The 23,149-nt window shown below is 39.9% G+C and overlaps 1 long non-coding RNA gene and 1 other non-coding gene across 2 annotated transcripts; both read left to right on the top strand.

Annotated features, from left to right (window-relative positions):
• Positions 1-6,268: 6,268 nt before the first annotated feature.
• On the top strand, positions 6,269-6,375 carry LOC141644555 (small nucleolar RNA R71). Its single transcript, XR_012544168.1, has one exon. It is a non-coding gene; the product is annotated as a small nucleolar RNA R71 (small nucleolar RNA).
• A 5,879-nt stretch (positions 6,376-12,254) lies between these two features.
• LOC141629849 (uncharacterized) lies at positions 12,255-13,282 on the top strand. The gene is made up of 3 exons (XR_012537370.1): positions 12,255-12,473; positions 12,672-12,735; positions 12,873-13,282. It is a non-coding gene; the product is annotated as an uncharacterized LOC141629849 (long non-coding RNA).
• The last annotated feature ends 9,867 nt before the right edge of the window (positions 13,283-23,149 follow it).

Genomic DNA, 23,149 nt, shown 5'->3' with positions numbered 1-23,149 from the left:
GGTTTGACAAAAGGCTTTTTGGGAATGAAATGCTCAAATCTTTATAAACAAGGGTGGATATGACTAGTATTCAAAATTGTCCTCATTTCACTTTCACATTTCAAAAATTTAAGATGGGGTTTGTCCCTTCCAGGCTAGTGTCATTTGCTTTCGCCAATCGCTTATTAGGCAACCGGTTAACCTCTAGACAATAGCTTTTCGGGGTGATAGTCACTCTGTCTCTGGGCGGCCGAATTCACAACCGTGTGGGGGCCCAATTCAATGGATCCCGCTCCAAAGCACATCGAAGTGGTACGCCTCCATCAAAACAATTAAATTTCTCAACATTTCAATATTTCATAACATTTGAGGTTTCCTTGGCATTAAATTACTTCCACATGACAAAATTCTTTGAAATGAGCACTTCAAGCTTATTGATAGAAAATGTTTTTGGGTTGCCTTATCACAAGGTCAATCAAGGTCACCTAGACAAGTTAACCAAGTCCACATCGCATCACGGGGTTGGATAGGTGACTCACATGCAAACCCTTGACTAGGCTTTGGGTCATGGGTCAAAAGACACTAGTATGACACTATCTAGGGTGTTTTACAACCATTCTAGTAGGCAAAGTCTTAAGTTGAAAAAGTATTTGTAATGGCTTAGTTGCTCTTGTCAAAGTTCACAATTAGGCACTTTTCAAAATGTTTTATCTAAATGCAACTACATGCCATGATGCAACTAATATATACATCCTAATGCAAGTGATTCTATCAACTAATATGACATATAAACTAAATGCAAGTCCTAAGTTCACATTGTTATACCGCATCAATCAAAATAAAGCCACATAGTCATTAACATAAAGAGGAAAAAGGAGATTGGAAAGATCATACCTTGCGGTCTTCATGATCCTCATGTCTCGGATGTGGCGTAGTCATTCAATGTGAACAAGGATAGAACAAACACAATATATACAATATATATATAACTACACTACAAAAGGAATAAACATGTTTTTGGGTTTTTCAATTTTCAAATTTTTATGGTTTTTCGAAATTTTTCAATTTTTTTGGATTTTTGAATAAAAGTTAAGTTAGAATTCCCCATCCCCACACTAATATGGGCATTGTCCTCAATGGCCAAAATGATGGGAAATTATGCAAACATGATGCATGATTTCTACACTAAATGCAATCTACACTAATCTATACTACATGATGCATGGTTTTTGTTTATGACGGAGAGGATAATTTAGATTACCTCCCGTTGTGTATGCATTAACTTCCCCAAACCGATCTAGACATTATTGCTAATGTCCATGGATGGGTGTAGTTCATGCACACACTATGCAATGCATGAAACTAATGTTGTCATTTTGGATTTTGAAAGGTGGGAACAATAAATGAGAACACCTCAATGATACTGAGGTGTGAGTCCTCTATGGTGCTAGGACTACTCCAACAATGATCAAGAAAAATAAATAGAACAAAGAGAGAAATAGACAAACCTTGAGAGGGTAGGAGCCTCCAAAGCTTGCTAATCTTCCATCATATCATCACTATCATCATCATCCTCATTAGAAGTGGTCTGATTGCCACTTCCCTCTTCACTTGATTCTTCACCTTCTTCTTCACCTTGCTCATCATCCTCTTCTCCTTCTTCACTTGCTTCCTCATTAATGTTATCATCAACTTCTTCATTACCAACAACCTCATTATCACCCGGAACAACCCTAGATGCACTCGGAAATAGGACTTCCTTATCCGCCCAACTAGGCAAAGGACATGATGGGTCAAGTAGTCCTTGCCTAGCTAAGTTTAAGAGGGGTGGATATTGAGTTAAGTAAGCATTTTTCCGATCCTCAAAGGCTTGCTTGTGCATTGCTTGCATGAGAAGAGTCAAATAATCATGTCTTGATTCAACACCTTCCGGCTTGAACTCTTGGTACTCAAAAGGGTAAGGTGGTGTGACAATGGAAGAGGAGGGTATTTCAAGTTCACCCTTTTGTTGTTGGATAATATACTCGGCCTCTTTTGAAAGGGGAAGTAGATAATTGGTCCGGTGGACACTCAATCGACAAATCTTTGAAGGCAAAGTGAAAGAACTAGCCTCACTAGTGAGCCATCCATACTTGGTGTCAAGAGGGTTATGGGCACCCACTTGTACTTGTGTATCATAGTATGCAAATCAACGAGATGACCACCTTCTTTCGCCTCATACTTGTTATCTTTGTTGAAGTTAGGATCAAAGTATTTAGCTAGGATAGTGACTAGGCCTCCATTCACAATAACGGTAGTGCTTTTCTTCCCACAATCAATATTTAACCATCTATCCACCAAGAGCCTTAGAAAGTTAAAAGGCTTGGTGAATTTCCTACCAACGTTCAAAGCCGACTCAAGAAGAACAAAATCGAGTTTGGTGAAATGGTTGGTGTCTTTTCTTGCATTGATGGTGTTCCCCACGACCTTGTGCCATACTCTTATGCCCGGATGGTGGACTAAAAGAGCACGACTCGCATGAAAGTCTTCAAATTTCCTTCCGGAAATCGCCTCCCAAAGAGGGTCGGGGTCATATTTGCCAACATTCTTAAAATAACTCGGATAATCACTAAGACTCAAAGCTTTACCCATTTCCTCAAAGGAGATGCGCCTACTAACATTAGCTAGACGAAACTCGATGGTCTCTATGGTCTCAACCTTGTTAACTTTCAAAGAACTTAAAAATTCTAAGGTAAGGGAGGGGTATGTCAATTCTTTTGATTCAAACAATTTCTCAAACCCCATGTCTTTGAAAAGGCTCTAGTTTGCTCAAGGACACCCAATTTTCTAAGGTATCTTCACAAATAAAGTTGGTGGATTGAAATGATTTTCTAGCAAACTTGGCAAAAGTGTCCCTATGGGATTTTGAAATGAAAATTACCTCCGGATATTTTGCAAGTTGATCAATTTACGGAGTAGTAGATGTTGTTGCTCCCATGGGAGGTTGTTGTTGTTGTTGCACTTCCAAGTTTGGGTTTGCTACCACCATAGCCAATGCTTTCTTTGCTTGAAGAGTCTTTTGCCTTAATGAAAGTGTCTTTGCCTTTGGTGCCTTTGCTTTTGTTGCCTTTGTTGCTCCCTTAGTCCTTGCCATTGATGAATTAACCAAGAAAGAGTGAAAAATCTTCAATATCTAGTACACCCAAATCGATTTAAAGATGAAAGGCTTTACCTTTATGAATTCAAAAATCGACTCAAAGGTTGAAGATTTTGTGCTTGGTTTTGATTTTTGTTGCAAAAGGAGTGATTGATTTGTTGTTAAAAGGATGTTTTGATTTGATTTTAGTGAATGTTGTTGAGGAATTTTGTTTTTGTGATGGAGAGGATGAGGGTTTTGAGGTTTTGAGTAGTTTTATGAATTAAGAAATGAAGAAATGAATGTGGGAGGGGGTTTATAAAACCCGAAAATTTTGAACTGTAGGGGTAAGACGGGCGGATTCTGCTCGGGACGGGCGGATTCTGCCTTTTCTGGGTTTGGAAAAACTCGCCTAAAGTCGGGCGTCTTTCAGTGAAGACGCTCGGATTTGCATACACGGGACGGGCGTCTTCTTTAGAAGACGGGCGGATTTCAGTCCAGGGATTTTTCTTGTTTTTTTCAGCCAAGAAGGCGGGCGTCTTCCTTTCAGGACGGGCGGATTTTTGAAGACGGGTGGATTATGATGCAGGACGCCCGGATTCGCTGACAGTCAAAAATATCAAAAGTTCAGCTCATTTCAGGACGTGCGTCTTCTACCCAATACGTCCGGATTGCTTGAAAACGGGCGGATTCTCCTGAATCTGCTCGGATTCGACCCCTTTGTACCCGGATTCAGTTCCATCCGTGTACAATGCATATCCCTTGTCATTCTTCCATTCTTCTTCATATCTCGTGTTCTTCATTATGGGGGCACTACTAAGGCATGGATAGCCTAGGCAATTGCCATCCCCACACTAAGCTAAAGCACTACACATTAATTGAAATTATTAGTCCCTCCCTCAATTCTCTCAAACATGATAATTATCTTGATCAAAGTATAAAAATCCAAAAATAACAAAAATGCAATACAAGAATTGAAATGCAAGTTAGGGAGTTAGAAATATTTACAAATGGTGGTTTAGGGAGGACTCCACCAAACTCTCATTCTTGATGAGATGTCAAGGGGGCATGTTCAAGGTGTTGTTGATGTTGCTCAACACATTCAAAAAGTAATCAAATGCTTGTTCATTATCATGATAGAGGTCTTCAATAGACCTTGGCCCTTGTTGTCGGTCTTGATCGATGGCATTACCAATGTAGGGATTAAAAATCCCTTCAAATTCGTCGTCCCAAAGACCACAAACTTCATTAAGTTGATCATTGAAAATCTCTTGATTTGATGGACACAACTTTCCCATTTCCTTTTCTTGGCCAATGAGGCCATCTTCTTCATCGCTTGTCTTTGATGAGCCTTGCAAGCTCTCTTTGTCACAATTTACTTGCTCTTTGAATGGAGCATCTTCAATTTTCTTCTTCCATTGGAGTTCCGACTTCTTCCTTTCATCCTTCGGACTATAATGATCGATCATAAAACACGGTTCATGTAAACGGGGAGCTCTCATAGTCTTGTCAAGATTAAAAGTTATACTCTCATCTCCCACTTCTAGAGTGAGCTCACCATGTTTTACATCAATCACCGCACCCGCGGTGTGTAAGAAGGGTCTTCCTAGAATGATTGGAATGTTGGAATCTTCCTCCATATCAACAATGACAAAGTCCACCGGGATGAAAAACTTCCCAATTCGCACGGGGACATCTTCCCATATCCCTAATGGTGTCTTCGTCGATCTATCGGACATTTGGAGTGTGATATTGGTGCATTTAAGCTCTCCCATCCCCAACCTTTTACTCACCGAGTACGGCATAACACTCACACTAGCCCCTAGATCACATAAGGATTTGTTGATCGTGGTGTCGCCAATGGTACACGGTATTGAAAAGCTTCCCGGATCCTTTAGTTTTGGAGGTGAACTCCCTTGAAGTATTGCACTACTCACCTTAGTGAAGGCGATAGTCTCAAGTTTCCGGATCGACTTCTTCTTTGTGAGGATGTCTTTAATGTATTTCGCATAGGCCGGCACGTGATTGATTAATTCCGTGAAAGGAATTGAGACTTCCAAATTCTTCACAATTTCCATAAACTTTCCAAGTTGGTCATCAAATTTGGGCTTGGCTTAACGACTTGGAAAATGAAGTCTAATCACAATGGGCTCCTTCTCCTTGGCCTTGTCTTCACTTTTCTTTGAAATCTCTTCTTTTGATGATTCTCCATCTTTGGAGTTTTTCACAATTTCTTCCTTATCACTAGCTTCCACAACTTCATCCTTAACTTGCTTCTTCGGTGCTTCATACCTTGTACCACTTCTCAAGTGAATGGCACTAACCGTTTCATGTCTTGGGGGATTACTTTGAGGTGGTAATTGCCCCTTTTGTCTTTGTGAGCTTGAAGATGCTAGTTGAGTCAATTGTGTTTCCAACATCTTGGTGTGAGCTAGAATGTTGTTGATGGTGGTTTCTTTTGCTTGACTATCTTTTTGCATTTGAGTGAAAAACTCTTGTTGATTCTTTTGCATTTGGAGGACCGCTTTTTGAACATCAAAACCTTGGTCATTTTGGTGATTGTATGAATTTTTGTTTTGGTAACCTTGGTTTTGGTTGAAAAAGGGTCTTTGATTTTGGTTTCTCATGGGAGGTGGGGTGTATGTTGTTTGAGGGTTTTGAACATTTTGGCTTTTGTATGAGAGATTTGGATGAAACTTGGTGTTTTCATTGTAATAGTTGGAATAAGGGGTACCACTCTTGTATGCTTGGAAAGCATTCACTTGTTCATTTGTTCCCCTACATTCACCTTGGTCATGTCCCAAAGTTCCACAATTCTCACATATCCCACTTGGGATTGATGAGGATGCCGTCATGGCATTAACATGATGCTTTGGTGATTTTGAGGCTTCTTCAAGTCTAGCCATAGCTTGTTCAAACTTTAAATTGATTGTGTCAATGTGAGCACTAAGTTGAGCACCCAATTGAGTAACGGAGTCCACTTCATGCCTTCCTCCTCTAGTAGCCTTGCGAGGTCTACTATATTGTGAGTTATGGACCGCCATTTCCTCAATATTGTTCCATGTTTGATTGTCATCAACTTCGGTGAACATTCCATTTGATCCCATGTTAAGAATGTTCCTTGAATCTTCATATAAACCGTTCCAAAATTGTTGTACCAAGAACCACTCGCTAAGTCCATGGTGAGGACATGAGCGACAAATTCCGTTGAACCGCTCCCAAGCTTCATACAAAGATTCTTCATCCCTTTGCTTAAAACCCGTAATTTGAGCTCTTAGCATGTTAGTCTTTTCCGGTGGGTAGAACGTTTTGTAGAAAGCTAGAGCCAACTTCTTCCAAGAATCAATTCCGAGAGTGGCCTTATCAAGGCCCTTCAACCATTGTTTCGCGGTGCCGATTAGAGAAAAAGGAAATAAGACCCATCGAATTTGGTCTTGAGTCACACCGGTTTGAGAAATCGCATCACAATAGTCACAAAAGGTTTCCATATGAGAATGAGGGTCTTCACTACGCATCCCCCCAAATTGGCTCCTTTCGACTAATTGGATAAAGGCGGATTTGGCAATAAAATTTCCGGTCAAATGTTGTGGTGTGGGAGTACCACTGGGTAGGTTCTCCTCGGTGGGTACGGAATGTGATGAAAATTTAGGCATTGTAGGTTGATTTTGTGGGGTATGTTGTGTTGGGTTCTCCTCACCTTCTCTTGCAAAAGGGTTGATGAACTCAATAGTTGGTTGAATATCCACTACCTCGCTAATACCTCTCAAATTCCTCCTAGCAAATCTCCTATTGTTTGTCAAGGTCCTTTCAATTTCACGGTCAAAAGGTAACAAATCACCTTGTGACCTTCTAGACATGCAAAATATCAAACAACTCGAAAAAAACTAGAACAAACCTTGAGGAGTTTTACTTCCCCAAGTCAAAGAAAGACAACACTAATAATAATATAACAAAATCTAAATCAAGTTAACACCGTCCCCGGCAACGGCGCCATTTTTGATCGGTCCGTTTCGTGTTCACAATTTAATAGATGTTGTCGTTGGGTCACGTCCGAATCAAAACACAATTTATAGCTTCACAAACAACTCTACAATTAGTAAAGAGGCAAGTAAAGGTCGTATCCCAAGGGACGGGAATTGAGATGAGATTTCTATTGAAACTAGTGGTGTCTTAGGGGTGTCACAAATTGGGTTGATGTAGAAGGTCACTAAACTAAAATAGCAATGGAAGTAAATAAGTAAGATGAATTAAAAGGGTTGTAAACAATTGATAAAAAGCACTAGGGTGTCATGGGGTCATAGGGGAATCATGGGAATTGATCATACAAACATGTTCTCAAATTATAAGCAAGCAATTATTGTTGTGATGGATTGACTTGGGTTATATCTTACAATCCTAGGAAAGTTTGGGTCCCGGAGCCGAATCGATTAGATTGTACAACACCTACAAGTCGACTTAGTCTTCCCTACTCAACAACATGCATGGTCTAATGAGACTCGAGTTGGTTTATGTCTTACAAGTCTCATTGAAAAGATAGGTGATGGGTAAAAAAATGCAAGGATCCATAGGCTCAGATTTCATCAAACATAACATGTGCATGAGTTGAGATCAAAACAAGCAAGCAAATAAACCATGAAAGCATATTAATTGAAGCATGAATCATTCCCCATGTTGGTTTCCCCTAATTACCCATTAACCCTAGATAGGTCACTACTCACTCATTATCATGTTGATCATGCTAGCAAGGTTGTTAATCATACCAACAAAAGGAAACATGATGAATAAATGAAAGTAATTAACAATAATTAAAAAGGGATTAAGAGAATTATACCTACTAATGATTCCAATAATAAAGCAAAGAATAAAAGAAGTACTTGATGCTTGATTGAGAGGTTGTCAATCTCCTAATAATAACCCAAATAATCTTCAATTACCCAAAATAAAGGATGAACAAAAGAGAGATTAAGGAAATAAAACTTGTATTAGAACTTGATTAATTGTTGATTACAATACTAAACAGAGATTTAATTGATATTAACTACTCTAAATATTTATAAGAAGAACATCCTCTTCTAATTAGACTAATGGGGTATTTATAGTGGAAATTAGGTGGATGCATTAGGGTTAACTAAAGGCTAAACTAGTAATTACACTTTTTAGATTGAGCAGGGAGGAGCCGGTATTTTTCGAAGGAAGGGCTTCTTTCTTTGTAGCTTGGAGAAGACGAAATTTGTTGTGATCTTGGAATCCGTGCGTATTGGAGTCGGGACGGGCGGATTCAGGCGAGGGAAGACGGGCGTCTTCAGGGGAATCCGGGCGGATTCTGGGGGCTGCTAACCCGGGCGTCTTTGGAAGAAGACGCACGGATCGTGCTTGTGGAGGACGGACGGATTGTGGACAATCCGCTCGGATTGTAGCTCAGCACTATTTCTTCTTCTTTTCTTCCCTTTTCTTCATAAAATCCTTCGGGATTTCCTCGGGGATGCAAGGATCCTTTCTCAACATTGCTCATCTACTATAATATGAACAAAGGCCTTCTAATATTGTCTCTCCTTGATGCTTGGTCATTGAATTCAATCAATTTAGTCTTGTTTTGCCATGAAAATGAAAGATTTGCATTCCTTTCCTACCAAGGGATCAAAATCTCAAAAAATATGCAAAACAAAGAACTAAAGACAATAAATGACCCAACTATGCACTAAAAAGCATGGGAACAAGGCTAATTCGGGGGCTAAATATGCGCTAATTATGGTTACATCATTACGCGAGGCGCGTTTTTTTTTGCTCCTATTCTAGGCATAGTAACGTTTCAGTTGGTCGAGGTTTGTCAGGTTGGCAAATTCGTTCCCATCTAGGTCCGTGATTCTAACCGCACTCCCTGGAAGTATGGACTTGACTAGAAATGGCTCGGCCCAATTGGGTTTGAATTTTCCTCGTGGATCGACAGGTAAAAGAGCTCTAATTGATTTGAGGACCAAGTCTCCTTCTTTGATGTTCCTTGGCTTAACCCTTCTGTTGAAGGCTCGTTTGATACGTGCTTGGTATGTTTGCACATTGTGTAATGCACGTAACCTTCGTTCATCCAAGAGGATGAGTTCTTCATATCTATCCCTCTTCCACTCGGCTTCTGGGATTTGACTTTCGAGTACAATACGCAAGGATGGTACTTCTAGCTCGACTGGTTGTACAGCCTCCATGCCGTAAGTCAAATAGAAAGGGGTGGCCCCAGTGGGCGTCCTAACAGATGTACGATATCCCCATAAAGCAAAGGGTATCTTGCTTGGTAAATCTCTATAGTTGTCAATCATTTTCTTGAGAATCGTGACAACTTTTTTTTTTGCTGCCTCTACCGCGCCATTGGTTTGTGGTCTATATGGCGAGGAGTGGTGATGCTTAATTTTGTACTTGGCTAGAAATTGTTCAATCTCAGCTTGGAAATATGATCCATTGTCACTGATGGTCTCATGTGGGCAACCACATCGACAAATAATGTTGGTTTGTATGAACTTTGCCACGTTCTTAGCTGTAAGGTTGGTGTAGGAAGCTGCTTCTACCCACTTGGTGAAATAATTGATTGCTACTACGATGAAACAGTGACCTCCTGTTCCGGCTGGAGTGATCTTACCGATGATGTCAATTCCCCAAGCAGAAAATGGCCAGGGAGATGCCATGGTGTAAAGCAATGAAGGAGGGACATGTTGTACATTCCCGAAGATTTGGCAATTATGTCAATGTCTTACATATTTGATGCAATCGGATTCCATCGTGGTCTAATAATACCCCAAACGTGTGATTTTCTTTGCCATCATGGGTCCACTCATGTGAGGGCCACATTCTCCATCATGGACTTCTTCCATCACTTTCCGTGCCTGTGAATGATCAAGATAGCGTAGGATTACACCAAGAGGTGTTCTTTTGTATAGTTCTCCTTGCATGAGAACGTTTGGGAAGCTAGCAAGCGGATAGCGCGTTGTCCCCTTTTGTCCATTTCTGATGGATAGGTGCCATTGAGCTTGAAGTTTAGGATCGCTTGGAACCAAGGTTCCTCTGTGATTTCCTCTTCATTGGTGATTTGGTGCACATAAGCTGGCTCTGATCGTCGTTTGATGCATAAAGGCATTTCTACCATGATATCCGGCATATTAATCAAAGATGCAAGTTTTGCAAGAGTATCTGCAAATTGATTTTCTTCTCGAGGTAGATGTAGGTAGGTTACTTGATCGAAGAATTGGGCAACTTGGTCTATTCTGGCTTGATAAGGTGCTAAGCGTTCGCTTCGGATTTTCCAAGATCCCATAATTTGGTTGATGATCCAAGATGAATCCCCATGTACTCGAAGATTCTTGATGCCTAAACTTACTGCCGCTTACAATCCAACGAGACAGGCTTCGTATTCTGCAGCGTTATTTGTCACCTTGAAGTCGAGTTTGACAGATATTGGTGTATGCTCGCCTTCAGGAGAAATGAGCAACACTCCTATTCCAAATCCTCTTAAGTTCGATGCTCCATCAAAATAGAGGTCCCAGGCGTCTACATCCGTTTGGAGTATATCCTCATCCGGAAACGACCAGGTGTCTATCGTTTGTGTATCATTGATGGGATTTTCTGCGAAGAATTCGGCAACGGCGCGCCCCTTTATAACTTTCAAAGGTATATACTTGAGATCGAACTCTGAGAGCATCAAAGTCCATCTTGCTAAACGTCCATTGAGAACGGGTTTCTCGAAGAGGTATTTGACAGGATCCATTTTGGAGTATACACTAATAGAAAAAACACCTATTGCGTCAGTCGATTTATGTCGGTTCTATAAAAACTAATGCAAAAAGTACTTAATTTTGGCGGGAATCCATTTTTGCTCTATAGTCAAGCTATTTGCGTCAGTTCTTGAAAGAAACTGACGTATATAATGCATCGGTTTTCAGCAAAACCGATGTATTTGATCAAATACGTCAATTATATTAATGAACTGACTTATTTGATATTAGGTATTTGCATCAGTTTTACGTGAAACCGGTGCAAATACAAACCATTGCCATATACGAAGTACCCCAGTTCCTTCCTGTTCATTCATTCGATAAAATAATGAACACTCCTCTCCCTTTCCCCCATTCCTTCATTCAATCGACACCACACCACCGCCCCACCGCCGACCCACTGACGCCTCGGCCCCGACCTACCACCGACCCACTACCGTCGTCTCACTCTTCTATTCATGTAATTCCTAATTTGATATTGGTATGATTTTTACTTAAGTTTTTTGTTGGAAGTTCTTTTAATAGGTTTTATTTTTGTTGTTTACATTCAATTTTGCGTAGTAATTGATTTGTTAGTATGCATTGAATGTAAATCTAGAATTGTTTTAGGGTTAGGGTTAGGTGAAATTGGGGGTTTTCTATTTTGATTAGTTGGTTTGGGTGGGTTAATTTCTGGTACTTTTCACACCACTGCCATTGGGTTAGCTTAAGGTATAGTTGTACAGTCATTGCTCGCACCTCAGTTTTAATTTCATGCAAAGTGATCCTGACATCCAAAGAAATGATGCATCAAACTTCTGTACAGTTCTATTGCAAACTCTTTCTGTTATGGAGTACTTCACATCGTTATAAAGCCTGATAATATGTTGGTAAGACTGGTTCTATTAATTTGATCGAATTTGCCTAACTATTGATCTCCATATTTGACCATCTATTCTCAATGTGATATTTAGGTGTATGAAGCCAAGACCGCGCTTAAGTTGTTCGATTTCGGGAATGCAATGTTTGCTGGAAAAAATGAAATAACTTCATAACTTGTGAGCCGTTTTTATCGAGCGCCTGAGATAAGTAAGCTTCATTGCATTGCATTTTATGTGAATACTGAATTTGGAGTTCACTTTCGACTGTGATCATCATTCAAATTTCTTTATTAATGATTTAGCATTGGCATTGTTATATTTGCAGTTCTTGGTTTACCTTATGATCATCCCATGGATATTTGGTCACTTGGTTGTTGCTTGTATGAGATCTACACAGGGAAAGTTTTATTAACCAACTCATTTTTTTTGTGACTTTTTTTTTTTGCACTGGAATTTGTGAAGTTCTTCTTTCAAGAAAAAGTCCTACTGTCATTAAAAATACCCTCTTTCAGTTCTACTCCTTGTCTTGCTTGTAGCGTCTATTTTTTTGTAGGGAGCATTTGTTGAGCCTCATTTTGACCAAGATTTTAACTTCTTTCTTTTAGCAATTTACAGCAATATTTCCTTTTGTGCATTTTGAATTGGAATTGGCCCAGTGACTATGGAATTATTTAGACGCATAGATCTGAAGCGCACGGATACAACTTTTTCTGCACTTCTACCTCCCCTTGCGCATCAGTCCTCCCCTTGCTGCCAGAATAGAAGGTTTACTCCATTTCACTCTTATTAAGCTATAAAATGAGGAGAAAACTTGATTACTTCCTATATTTTTAAGTTTACTACTCCGTACCTCATAGTTGTTAAAAGTAGTGCTCTAGTTAGAAAAGATTTGACAATAAAAGGCAATCTAGAGGTCAAGGCTTTTAATTTTGCTGTTTTCCGACAATTTTTTTTCTTTTGCAGCTGTCAAGGGAATTTGCTATGTGATGCGGGGTCGAGACTGTATTTTTGATGTCTAAAGATCATGGTATCATTCTTCTGCCTTGCTTTTGATCAGCCCAACACCTATCACAAATTTGTTTATGTATATTGTTCTTGTGTTACTGATTAAAATCGAGTAATTGAGCATGTTTCTCCCTGATTTTTTATTCTTGCTTGAAATAGGTCCAGTTCTCTTGATATGCACTCAAGATGGAAGTTTGGCATCCTTCGGGTTTAGGTAATGTTGTTTATCTAATTATTTGCTTAGAGTATATGACATATGATTGCAAAACACCAACAATGGTTATTTCGTCCTACTGTTTAGACATAAGATGGATCTGGTCCTAAAGCCAGGTGGTTACTTTTGGTCCAAAATTGTAAAATTAGTATAGCTTTGGCTAGTTTAATTTGAGAACCAGATACTATAGCTGGTCACAAGCTATGTACTTTGCTTCTGATAAAAAATTAGTAATGTAAATATAGAGACAGTTGATTGTGGAGGTTGCGTTGTCTTGTTTTCCTCCCATAACCTTTTGTCCGAGTATATTGGTTGTTTCTTGAAACTATATTGGGTTGGATATGTCGTATTATCATTGGTGGTTGTAAATCGAAACTTAGAAAATGTTAATTCTTCTTGATCTTTGTTTGTTTGAATTCTGTTTATTTCCATTAGATCAATGATGGCATTGCATTTATTTAATTTTAAAAGCTGCTTCTTGTAAGCTCATGGAAAATATGAAGAGATGTGAATTTTCTTGCTCGAGCACTTGATCATGTTCTATTATCAATGCTGGTTTTTGCTGCAGAGGATTTGGTTTCATTTAAATAGGTCACACCATTAGTTATGCTATCCTGTTCTGTTGCTGTTGCAGCCCTGGCATAAGAGGTTCAAACTGTTAGGTAAGAAATCATGTTATGTTTATTGATGATTACAAATTTATTTCTAGTTATTAATCTATGCTTGTAAGATCAGACGTGTCTCTTATTGAGCAATGAAGAGTCTGCTTTTATTTAGATGATGCATGCACTGGTGGGTGTTAAAGTTGATTTGGCTGAGAGCTTTGAGATGGGATTCTCCAACAAAACTCCCGAGTTTTTGAAAATGAACCCCATTGGCAAGGTAATTGATTTTGTCACTAACATTGATTTTTAGTCGCTTTTTGATTTGAACATGTGATTATCTGAAGAATTCTCGTTTCAGGTCCCTGTTCTGGAACCCGTGAAGGTTCAATATTTGAAAGTAATGCCATAGCAAGATATGGTACGTCCCTTTCCCTGTTGTAGTTGCACGTCTGAAGCCTGACAATCCTCGCTAGAGCCGGGCTATATTCGATTTCTTGCCCCTGTGAGTTTCACTCATTCTTATCTCATTCTTTGTATATCATATCCATTGATTGGATGATTCTGAAGTTGTTGGCGAATCTGATCTAACATATCATGCATTTAAATCTCATAGTAATCAACGAACTTGAACTTCCCCATACAAAATCGAACTCTAAAATTGACTTGATGAAAATGTTTTTTGTATCAGCCTTGATGAAAATATTTTTTTTACCAGCCTTGATGAAAATATTTCTTGATGTGTGATTATAAGAGGTGACAAGGCTAAAGTGAATATGAAGGAGTACGAGTTGCTAAGGAAGAATTTCAGTGACATTAGCTGCCTTTGGACTCAATTACCAATATAGCAAGGATACTCTTATGGCTAAGTATGGATTTGAAAGTGGAATCGTTGATGAAGCATTGTTTTATATTTTTCTTGATAGCTTAGTTGGTTAAAGATCTTTAGGTAATTGACTTGGAATAATCGGTTGTATAAAGATATTTATTATTGATTATCAAATCATCTCGCATTTGTGGTATTCACATTGTGAGTTTCATATAATTTTGCCACCAAATTTTTATATAAAAAAAAGCATTAATAAATTGTGTCGGTTCTTGAAAGAAATGATGCAAATGAGAAAATGAGAAAAATGAATTGGCCCTAAAACAAAATATCAATTGCATCAGTTATGATAACAAATGACGCAAAAAAATAAAGAAAATGCATCGGTTCTATAAAAAACTGATGCAAATGTTGAAGCATTTGCGTCAGTTGTACATGCAATTGCGTCCGTTTTTTAAAGCATAACTGACGCAAATGGTTCTTTTTTGCGTCAGTTTTTAAAATACAACTGACGTAAATGGTGAACTTTTTGCGTCAGTTTTACAACTGACGCATACCAAATACGACCCCTCGATATACGTCAGGCCAAAACTGACGCAAAAGGCCCTCTACAACTGACGCAATAGGGGTTTTTTCCATTAGTGATATTTTGACGGAGTAGCTAAGCATGTAATAGCGTAGCTTCTTTGTTGCCCAAACAAGAGCGAGGCATGTCTTCTCGAGTGGTGAGTATTTGCACTCGTACTCCAAGAACTTCTTACTAAGGTAGTACATAGCTCTTTCTTCTTTTCCTACAGTTTGAGCTAGCATGGCGCCCATGGCCGTTTCAGTTACCGTGACATATAAACCAAGAGGTTGATCTCGTTGAGGTGGCATGAGCACTGGTGGTTTGGCTAGTATTTCCTTGATTCGGTCGAAAGCCTTCTGACAGTCATCATCCCAAATGGTGTGATCTGTTTTCTTTAACTTCTTGAAGATAGGTTCGCAGATCATGGTGAGTTTCGATATGAATCGATTTATGTATTGCACCTTGCCTAGGAATCCTCTAACTTCTTTCTCCGTTTGAGGTTACGGCATTTCTATTAGAGCTTTGATCTTAGAAGGGTCTATTTCTATACCTCGTTGGCTAACAATGTATCCTAGGAGTTTGCCAGATGTTACTCCGAATGCGCATTTCTGAGGATTGAGCCTCATGTTGTACCTCCGTAGCCTTGAGAAGAATTTTCGAAGGTTTGCAATGTGCCCCTCTCTTTCCTTGGACTTGACAATCATGTCATCTACGTATACCTCAACTTCTTTATGCATCATGTCATGTAAGAGCGTAGTTGCGGTGCATTGGTATGTAGCTCCGGCGTTGATTAACCCAAATGGCATAACTGTGTAGCAATAGGTTCTCCATTGAGTGACGAAGGCGGTCTTATGCATGTCTTCTATGGCCATCTTGATCTGGTTATATCCTGCGTATCCATCCATGAAGGATAGTAACGCGTGATCTGCAGTATTATCCACCAATATGTCGATATGTGGTAGAGGAAAGTCATCCTTAGGACTTGCTTTGTTTAAGTCTCTAAAGTCAACACAAACACGGATTCTCCCATCCTTTTTGGGTACGGGTACTAAGTTAGCTACCCAGTCTGAGTACCCGGAAACTTTGATGAAACCGGCTTTGAATTGTTTATCGACTTCTTCTTTGATCTTGAGAGCCCATTCTGTCCTCATTCGACGAAGCTTCTGTTTCACGGGTTTGAAACCTGGTTTGATTGGGATTCTATGCTCTGCGATGTCCCTGTCGATCCCTGGCATATCTTTGTAGGACCAAGAAAAAACGTCTTTGAACTCGTGCATGAGGTCTATGAAATTGGCCCTTTTGGTGGGGCTCAAGGTAGTCCCTATCCTAAGTTCTTGGGGTTCTAGTTCAGTTCCTACGTTGATAGGTTTAGTATTTTCTATCACTGGTCCCCCTTCCCCCTCTTGTAGTATTTGTTTGGCTATGTAGGGAGGTATTTCGATTGAGTCTGGGTCTGGGTCATCCTCATCATCATCGTAAACAGAATTGCATTCAAGATAACACAAAGAGTAAGCAGAACCTGATTTATTCATGTTAAAATTTGAGAAAAGTTGGAACAAAGAAGTCATCTGATCTTTAGTCAGTGGCGGTAAAGGGACAGCCGTTGGGACATTTCCCGAACTACTGTTGCTATTTGACACTAAGCTAAGAGAAACAAGGGGAGTGGGAATGACGACAGGAGGAGACTCTCTAGGAACTTCTCTAGACTCCGACTCTGACTCCGACTCTCACTCGAATTCATCGTCTTCTGGTTCTCCTTTGAACATCTCTCCTTCTCCAGTGGTGAGCTTGAAGAGTCTTCCTTGATTGTTTGTCCACTTGCTCGATTTTCTCCATCCTTTCTGTTGATTGGTGTTAGTTTCTGTGATTAACGCGGTAGGGTTGAAGTGATCGTCTTGAAGTATCATGGTAATGATCTCATCATGCGCGGCTCTAACAAATCGATCTTCTCCAAATAGTAGACTCACGGCTTGTTCGTCTAAGCAAGGTGCTTGACGAGTCTTGACGGTAGAAACCGTTTCTGGAGGAATGAAGTAGCAATCGTGAAAGATCTCGATTCCGGCTAGCTTCCTTTCGAGATAGTGCCAAGGCTCAGGAAATCCGTGAAAGATATCTTGACTTCCTTCCCTAACGAAGTATCCATTTAGGGTAGGGAGGTAGGGTCGCATTTGGATTCCCACGTTCTTACGGTTTTGAACTTGAGTGAGCATCTCGAGAATTTCCTCTTTAGTGGGTTTGTATCCTAGTCCAAGGGGTATTCTTTTTTAGTTACCCTCTTTGTAGGGTGCAAAGGTGTTTCTTCGGATAGGATTCAAAGGCATTCCCGGAAAGTATCCCTGGGTTTTGAGTATGTGGTTGACCACTAAGTTAGAGTAGGGATTGAAGTATAAGGGTACCAACTCACTTTCTATGACATTTATGATATGGAAGCCCCCAAGTTCATGTACTGGATCTGCAAGGACTTGATTACTTGACTTCTTTTCGATTACTGCCTTGATGGGCGACGAAGTGATCGTCACTACTTTACCATTAAGTGGGATTTTGATTTTCTGGTGGAGTGTGGATGTTACCGCTTTGGAAGCGTGAATCCAGGGTCTTCCCAGAAGTATGTTAAAGGCTGCCTCAATGTCCACTATGTGGAAGTTGACCTTTCGCTCAATTGGCCATGTGGCTATGGTTAGGTTAACGAGTCCTACTACCTTTCGTCGTGTACCATCATATGCGCGAACACCCTGATTGGTAGGGGTCCAATCCGACTCTTTCATGCCCAATTTGTATGCCATTTTCAGGGGTATGACATTGACTACAGAGCCATCATCTACCAAAGTCATTGGCACATTCTTCTTTAGGCAAATGACTGTGATGTAAAGAGCCAAGTTATGACTAGCACCAAAGGGTGGCAAATCTTCATCCGAGAAAGTAATAGGATTACTTAGCTTCGGTGATTCTTGGAAGACCAAGTTGACCACGTCGTCAGGTGTGGAGTTATGTGCCACATTTAGTTTGGCCAAGGCTTGCAGTAAAGCTTGGCGATGTGGGAATGAGCTTGCCACTAGTTGCCAGACTGAAAGATCAGCCTTTGTCTTCTGTAGTTGCTTTAGCAAATGGTCAGTAGGGCCTTCTTCATTATCATTTGGTATGACCACATTGGTTGGACCGTTTGCTATGGGGTTGTTTTGAGAAGTGTTTTGGTATGGGCGTCCCAAACGAGTAAGGTGGTCTGCATCTTGGTCTTCACCATTTTGGACTATTTCTTCACTAATTTTGACTAGGTAGTGTTCAGTGAGATACTCGTCTTCATCATCATCGGCCCATATCCCATTGTTGGCAGCAAGTTCTCTTATTCTCATGATTTCAGCCTCTGATTGGATAATCTGGTCGACTAGCTCATCAACCACGACTACAACTTCTTGCATTGTAGTGTTTTGAGAAAAGACTAGTGGTGCACGTTCTTTAGGTGTGGTGTTGGGACCACGTAGGGTTGCCACTGCAGTATCTAGTTCCATGACTTGCTTATTCACACTCTTTGCCCATGCAATAAAATCAGTGATGGTTGGAGAAATGGTAAAGTAGTTCCCTTCATTCTCTATTGCATGAATTTCATCTTCAACTGGAGAAATAAGGTGTGAACAATCTATGGTAGATTCTTCACTTGTAATCACTAGAATTCTAAGAGGATTCTGAGTGTTGTTAGGCTTACCTCCAGGTGGTATTGGTAGGCGACCGTCTTCAATCAAATCTTGAAGTACATTTTTCAGTTTGTAGCATTTTTCTGTATCATGTCCCTTGCCTCTATGGTATTCGCAGTACGAATTCTCATCCCAGAATTTGGATTTCTTTTCTGGTTCGGGTGTAGGGCCTATGGGTTGGAGTTTACCCAGCTTCATCAACCTTTTCAGAGCGTTGGAATACGTGTCCCCTAGATTTGTAAATTTCCTTGGTGGGGTACTCTTCTTAGATGGCTCGAGAAGGTTAACCTCATCAGTTTTGCTAGTAGAGCCGTAAGAACGACTTGTTGAGCCTTGATATCCACGACCTATCGTTTTGGACAAGAGCCCTTTACGGATGTCAACTTCGATCCTTGTCCCTAGTACGGTTAAATCTTTGAAGGTCTTAATGTTTTGATACCTCAAATGATTTGCATAGATGGGCTTTAGGTCGTCCACGAATTTCTCCACGAGGGTAGCTTCATCCGGACGTTCAACAAGTTGAGTACTAGTCTTCCTCCACCGACTTAAGAAGTCGGTGAAACCTTCTTTGTCATTTTGGGTAAGAACCTCTAAAGTGCGCATGTTGACTTGGATTTCAGCACTATCCGCATATTGTTTAGCAAACTCGATTGCGGCATCATCCCAGGTAGTGATTTTCTTATGCTCTAGCGAATAGAACCATTGTTTTGGGATGGTGTCAAGAGATGAAGGAAAGATCCTTAAGAACATCTCGGGTTTAATGCCTTTGATAGATATGTAATCCTTGAAAGCACGGATATGGTTCAAAGGGTTTTCATGCCCCTTGAATTTAGGGATATCCGTCATGTTGAAGTTGGTTGGTTACTTGGAACTCACGGCTTCATATTTGAGATTGTTTTCCCTATAAATGTCATCACCTTTGAGAAACATCAATTGTTCCTCCAAGTATTGGAGTCATTTCTCAGCTGCAGTCATACCTATGGGAGGGTTTTCGTCCCCGAAGTTGTTCACAAATTCATCAGACACTTCACTTTCTCAAGGAGGCATCCTCGTTTTCACGGCATATATTCGTCCCTCAATTGTGTCAAGGCGATCATACACTTGGTCTTGAGTAACTTGAATACGAGCTAGCGCGGCTAGGATTTTATCATTACCATTCTGGAGTTGGTTGAAGTTCACGTCACTTGATTCTGGCATCTTGGAAACTGGATAACAGATTGACGACGAATCAAAATACGATCGACCATTCTAGCACACTTACTTGAAAAGAAATGTTTTGACTTGAGAAGTGGGAGTGTGCCACTTGTGTCAAGTGAGTTTTGAGGAAACGACCAAGCTTGAAAATGTTGGTCCTAGTCAACTTTAGTGTAGTTGTAGGAGTGGACTTGAAGTGAGATTTTGAAATGGGTTTTAAGGCCCGGATTTTGACTTGACAATTGGACAGAGTTTCAACTGGTTTTGCGCTAATATTAGCCCCAAGTTTCGAAATTTTTACATTTTAGAGAAGGATTTTGATTTTACAAAAAATCGTCATGGTTTGTTAAGAAATGGTGATCACATATGGTAGAAACATTATACAAGAATTATAACGGGATGCTGAGTGCATTTAAAAGGGTTTTGGTTTAAAGGGTGGGTTGCCAAACCGAACAATCAAACCCGAAGTCTGTGGAGAGGCTCGTACCAAACAAGAGTAAGGCCGATTCCTAGTCCATTTCCTCAAGTAGTGAAAGTCCTTGATACAAACAAGAGTAAGTATCATGGTATGGATGACGTCAATCTCTATCCATCCTTAGGCCCAAATAAGAATTAGGACTGTTTAGACGGGACGATTGGTCGAATGGGTTGGATTGGGCCTAGGAAGGCCGAATGAAACGATCTAGGAAGACCGAGTTATGAAAACCGACAATTGTCTTGTACAAATTATTCCCTAACCTTGTTCAAGTTTCACCCTTTTTGGCTACACGTAAGTGTATTATCCCCAGCGAAGTCGCCAAACTGTAGACGCGGGCCCACGGCGGCGCTTGGGAACAAGCGTTTGCATTTGTGGAGTCGCCACCAATTTATTGTGGAAAATTGGAAACCGTTCGAATACCTCGTGCCATGTCAAGACACAAAGTAGTGACATGAACACCAAGAACTCGTTACCCTTAGCATTCTATGTCTAGAATGACTCTCGTGGATGCCAATGAACATGGATGTTCACAGAGATCTGGAGTAAGGGGTGAGGGTACGTATTAGGAAGCTCTTTTGATCGAACACTTAATCCCGCCCGCCTCGATAGCGGCCTCTACTAATGATTAGGGAAATTGTCTATACTTGATATCTTGTCGATTTATATGCATGCAATACAACATCCAATAGATTCGTCCTAACATATGAGAATTAGACTAAGTTGGTTAACACGTAATTTAACATGCAAGTAGGTCAAAGTAGGAATTAGGTTGATTACATGTGAAAAACATACAAACAATACAATAAAAGAAATACAATAATAAAAATAATGAAAATTACAATAATTACATCGGTTTTAATTGATTTATGTCGAAAATACATTTAAAACGGATAATTTGGGAAAAGAAAGAATAAACAAATCAACAAATAGATATTAGGTGATAATACGACTAATAGTTAATTAAATACGTAATTAATAAATTAAGTCAAAGCAGAAACGGGAGTTCAGAGACAGAAATCAACCGGGAACAGGCGCAGCAGAGCTGCGTCCCTTGGAAGAGGCGCAGCAGTCGCTGCATCTGTCCCTGGGTTGAGTTCTGGCTGTGAAGCCGGAACCGCAACTCGTTAATGTTCATTGGTAAATTTAATGCTTGATTACGAGTAATTGACTCGGATGAAAGTGATTAACAGATTATTTACATATGAATGAGGTCATAAAAACGGTAAAGCATAGATCAAAACTAATTAATTACAAGATTAATGAGGTAATTATGGATTAAAACGAACTAAGACAAATTAATTAGGTTAACCAGGTTATTAAGACGAATTAATGATGGATATGATAAATAAACAGATGCAAATATATCAAAGAGGAATTCCTGAGATTCAATATTGATGAATCGAACCTCTAAAACCCGAATTGATTTTAATGAAGAAAACCCGCAAATATGAATTATAAGGGATTTAAGTCGGGATTTAAAAGATGATAAACGAATACTGAATTACATGTTAAAATTATCATGCTTAAATTATCATGTTAAAAAGAACGATGAACAATTGGAAACAAAAGCAAAACAAACGGATTAACAAAAGACGAAGGAAGAAGAAAGGAAGCAGGAACTGCGGCAGCCTTACGAAGAGGCGCAGCAGGTACTGCGTCCCTTCGAAGAGGCGCAGCAGTTGCTGCGTCCTTTCTCGACGGTTGTCTTCTGATAATCCGTAAAAAGGGTTTTAAACAAGGTTTTAGAAATCGGTTTTAAGAATACTTTCGACATAAATCTTACAATATGATACAAAAATAAAGAACAATAATAAAATAGGGATTTACACCCTCGGAATTACATGTTTAACGATACGAGATGAACTAAGTATACGTTTAGTGATGCTCGATTCGAATGTAGACGAAAGTGCCCTCGTAAGAGGAAATTAGACAAAGTTGATTGATGTGGAGTTGGTCAAATTGGTCAGTCATGCAAAACGAGGCTGGTACTCAGAAATATTCGAGCTTACGTGGTCGAAAGTTCAAGCACGTAGACGCCAAAAAGTAAGAACGTGGTCTAGAATGCAAAGGGAGAAGAGAAGGGCGGACACTCGCGTGAGAAATATGTGAGACCAAAGATCTCTATTTATACTAATCACACAGAGGAAATTAGGGTTTTCGGAGAAACTTTGGAAGTGAATCTCGAAAAGATATGAAAAGATACGAAAAATACGCAAAAAAAGGACTTGGGAAGAGGCGCAGCAGGCACTGCGTCTCTTGGAAGAGGCGCAGCACTTGCTGCGTCCATTCCCAAGTGGTTTCCTCCTGCGGAAGAAAGATTTCCGTGTTTTGGTTATGGAATAACGGATTAATCTTGTTTTCCTTAATATTTTGTGTGAATATTACGGGAAATTCTTTACCAAAGATTAAAAGATTGCAAAATATGGAATAGAAATATCCGGAACATTCCAAAACATCCTGACTCGGTTTTAGAAAATGAAGACGGTTTTTTACCCGGACTCCAAATATACTCTAATTACTGCCAAAACGACCGTATCGGCACGTAGATGACAATTAAGAGGTAGAAACAAGTGTTTGAGCGATCACTTAACGATAAACTTACGAACTGTCACAAATCGTTCCGCATACCAAACATGCGGCCCAATCATCACTGGGTGGTTTGCGGGAGGTGTAGAAATGAGGTATCTACAGATTCGTAGAGGAGAGATTCTGATTAGCTGCTGGATCGTCTGTGGTGATTGCTATTCCAGGTAGGGTTTCCCTACTTATTATTGGTTACATAGTGTTGTTGTTGTTGTTGTTGTTGTTCGATTATCGTATTGGATTTGGTTTTTGGTAATTGTTGATTGTGTAAGGTGATTGTTG

This window comes from Silene latifolia, chromosome 2 (assembly GCF_048544455.1).
Source record: "Silene latifolia isolate original U9 population chromosome 2, ASM4854445v1, whole genome shotgun sequence".
Classification (NCBI taxonomy): Eukaryota; Viridiplantae; Streptophyta; class Magnoliopsida; order Caryophyllales; family Caryophyllaceae; genus Silene; species Silene latifolia.
The sequence above is the reverse complement of the archived record's forward strand: the minus strand, read 5'-3'. Positions and strand labels throughout refer to the sequence as shown.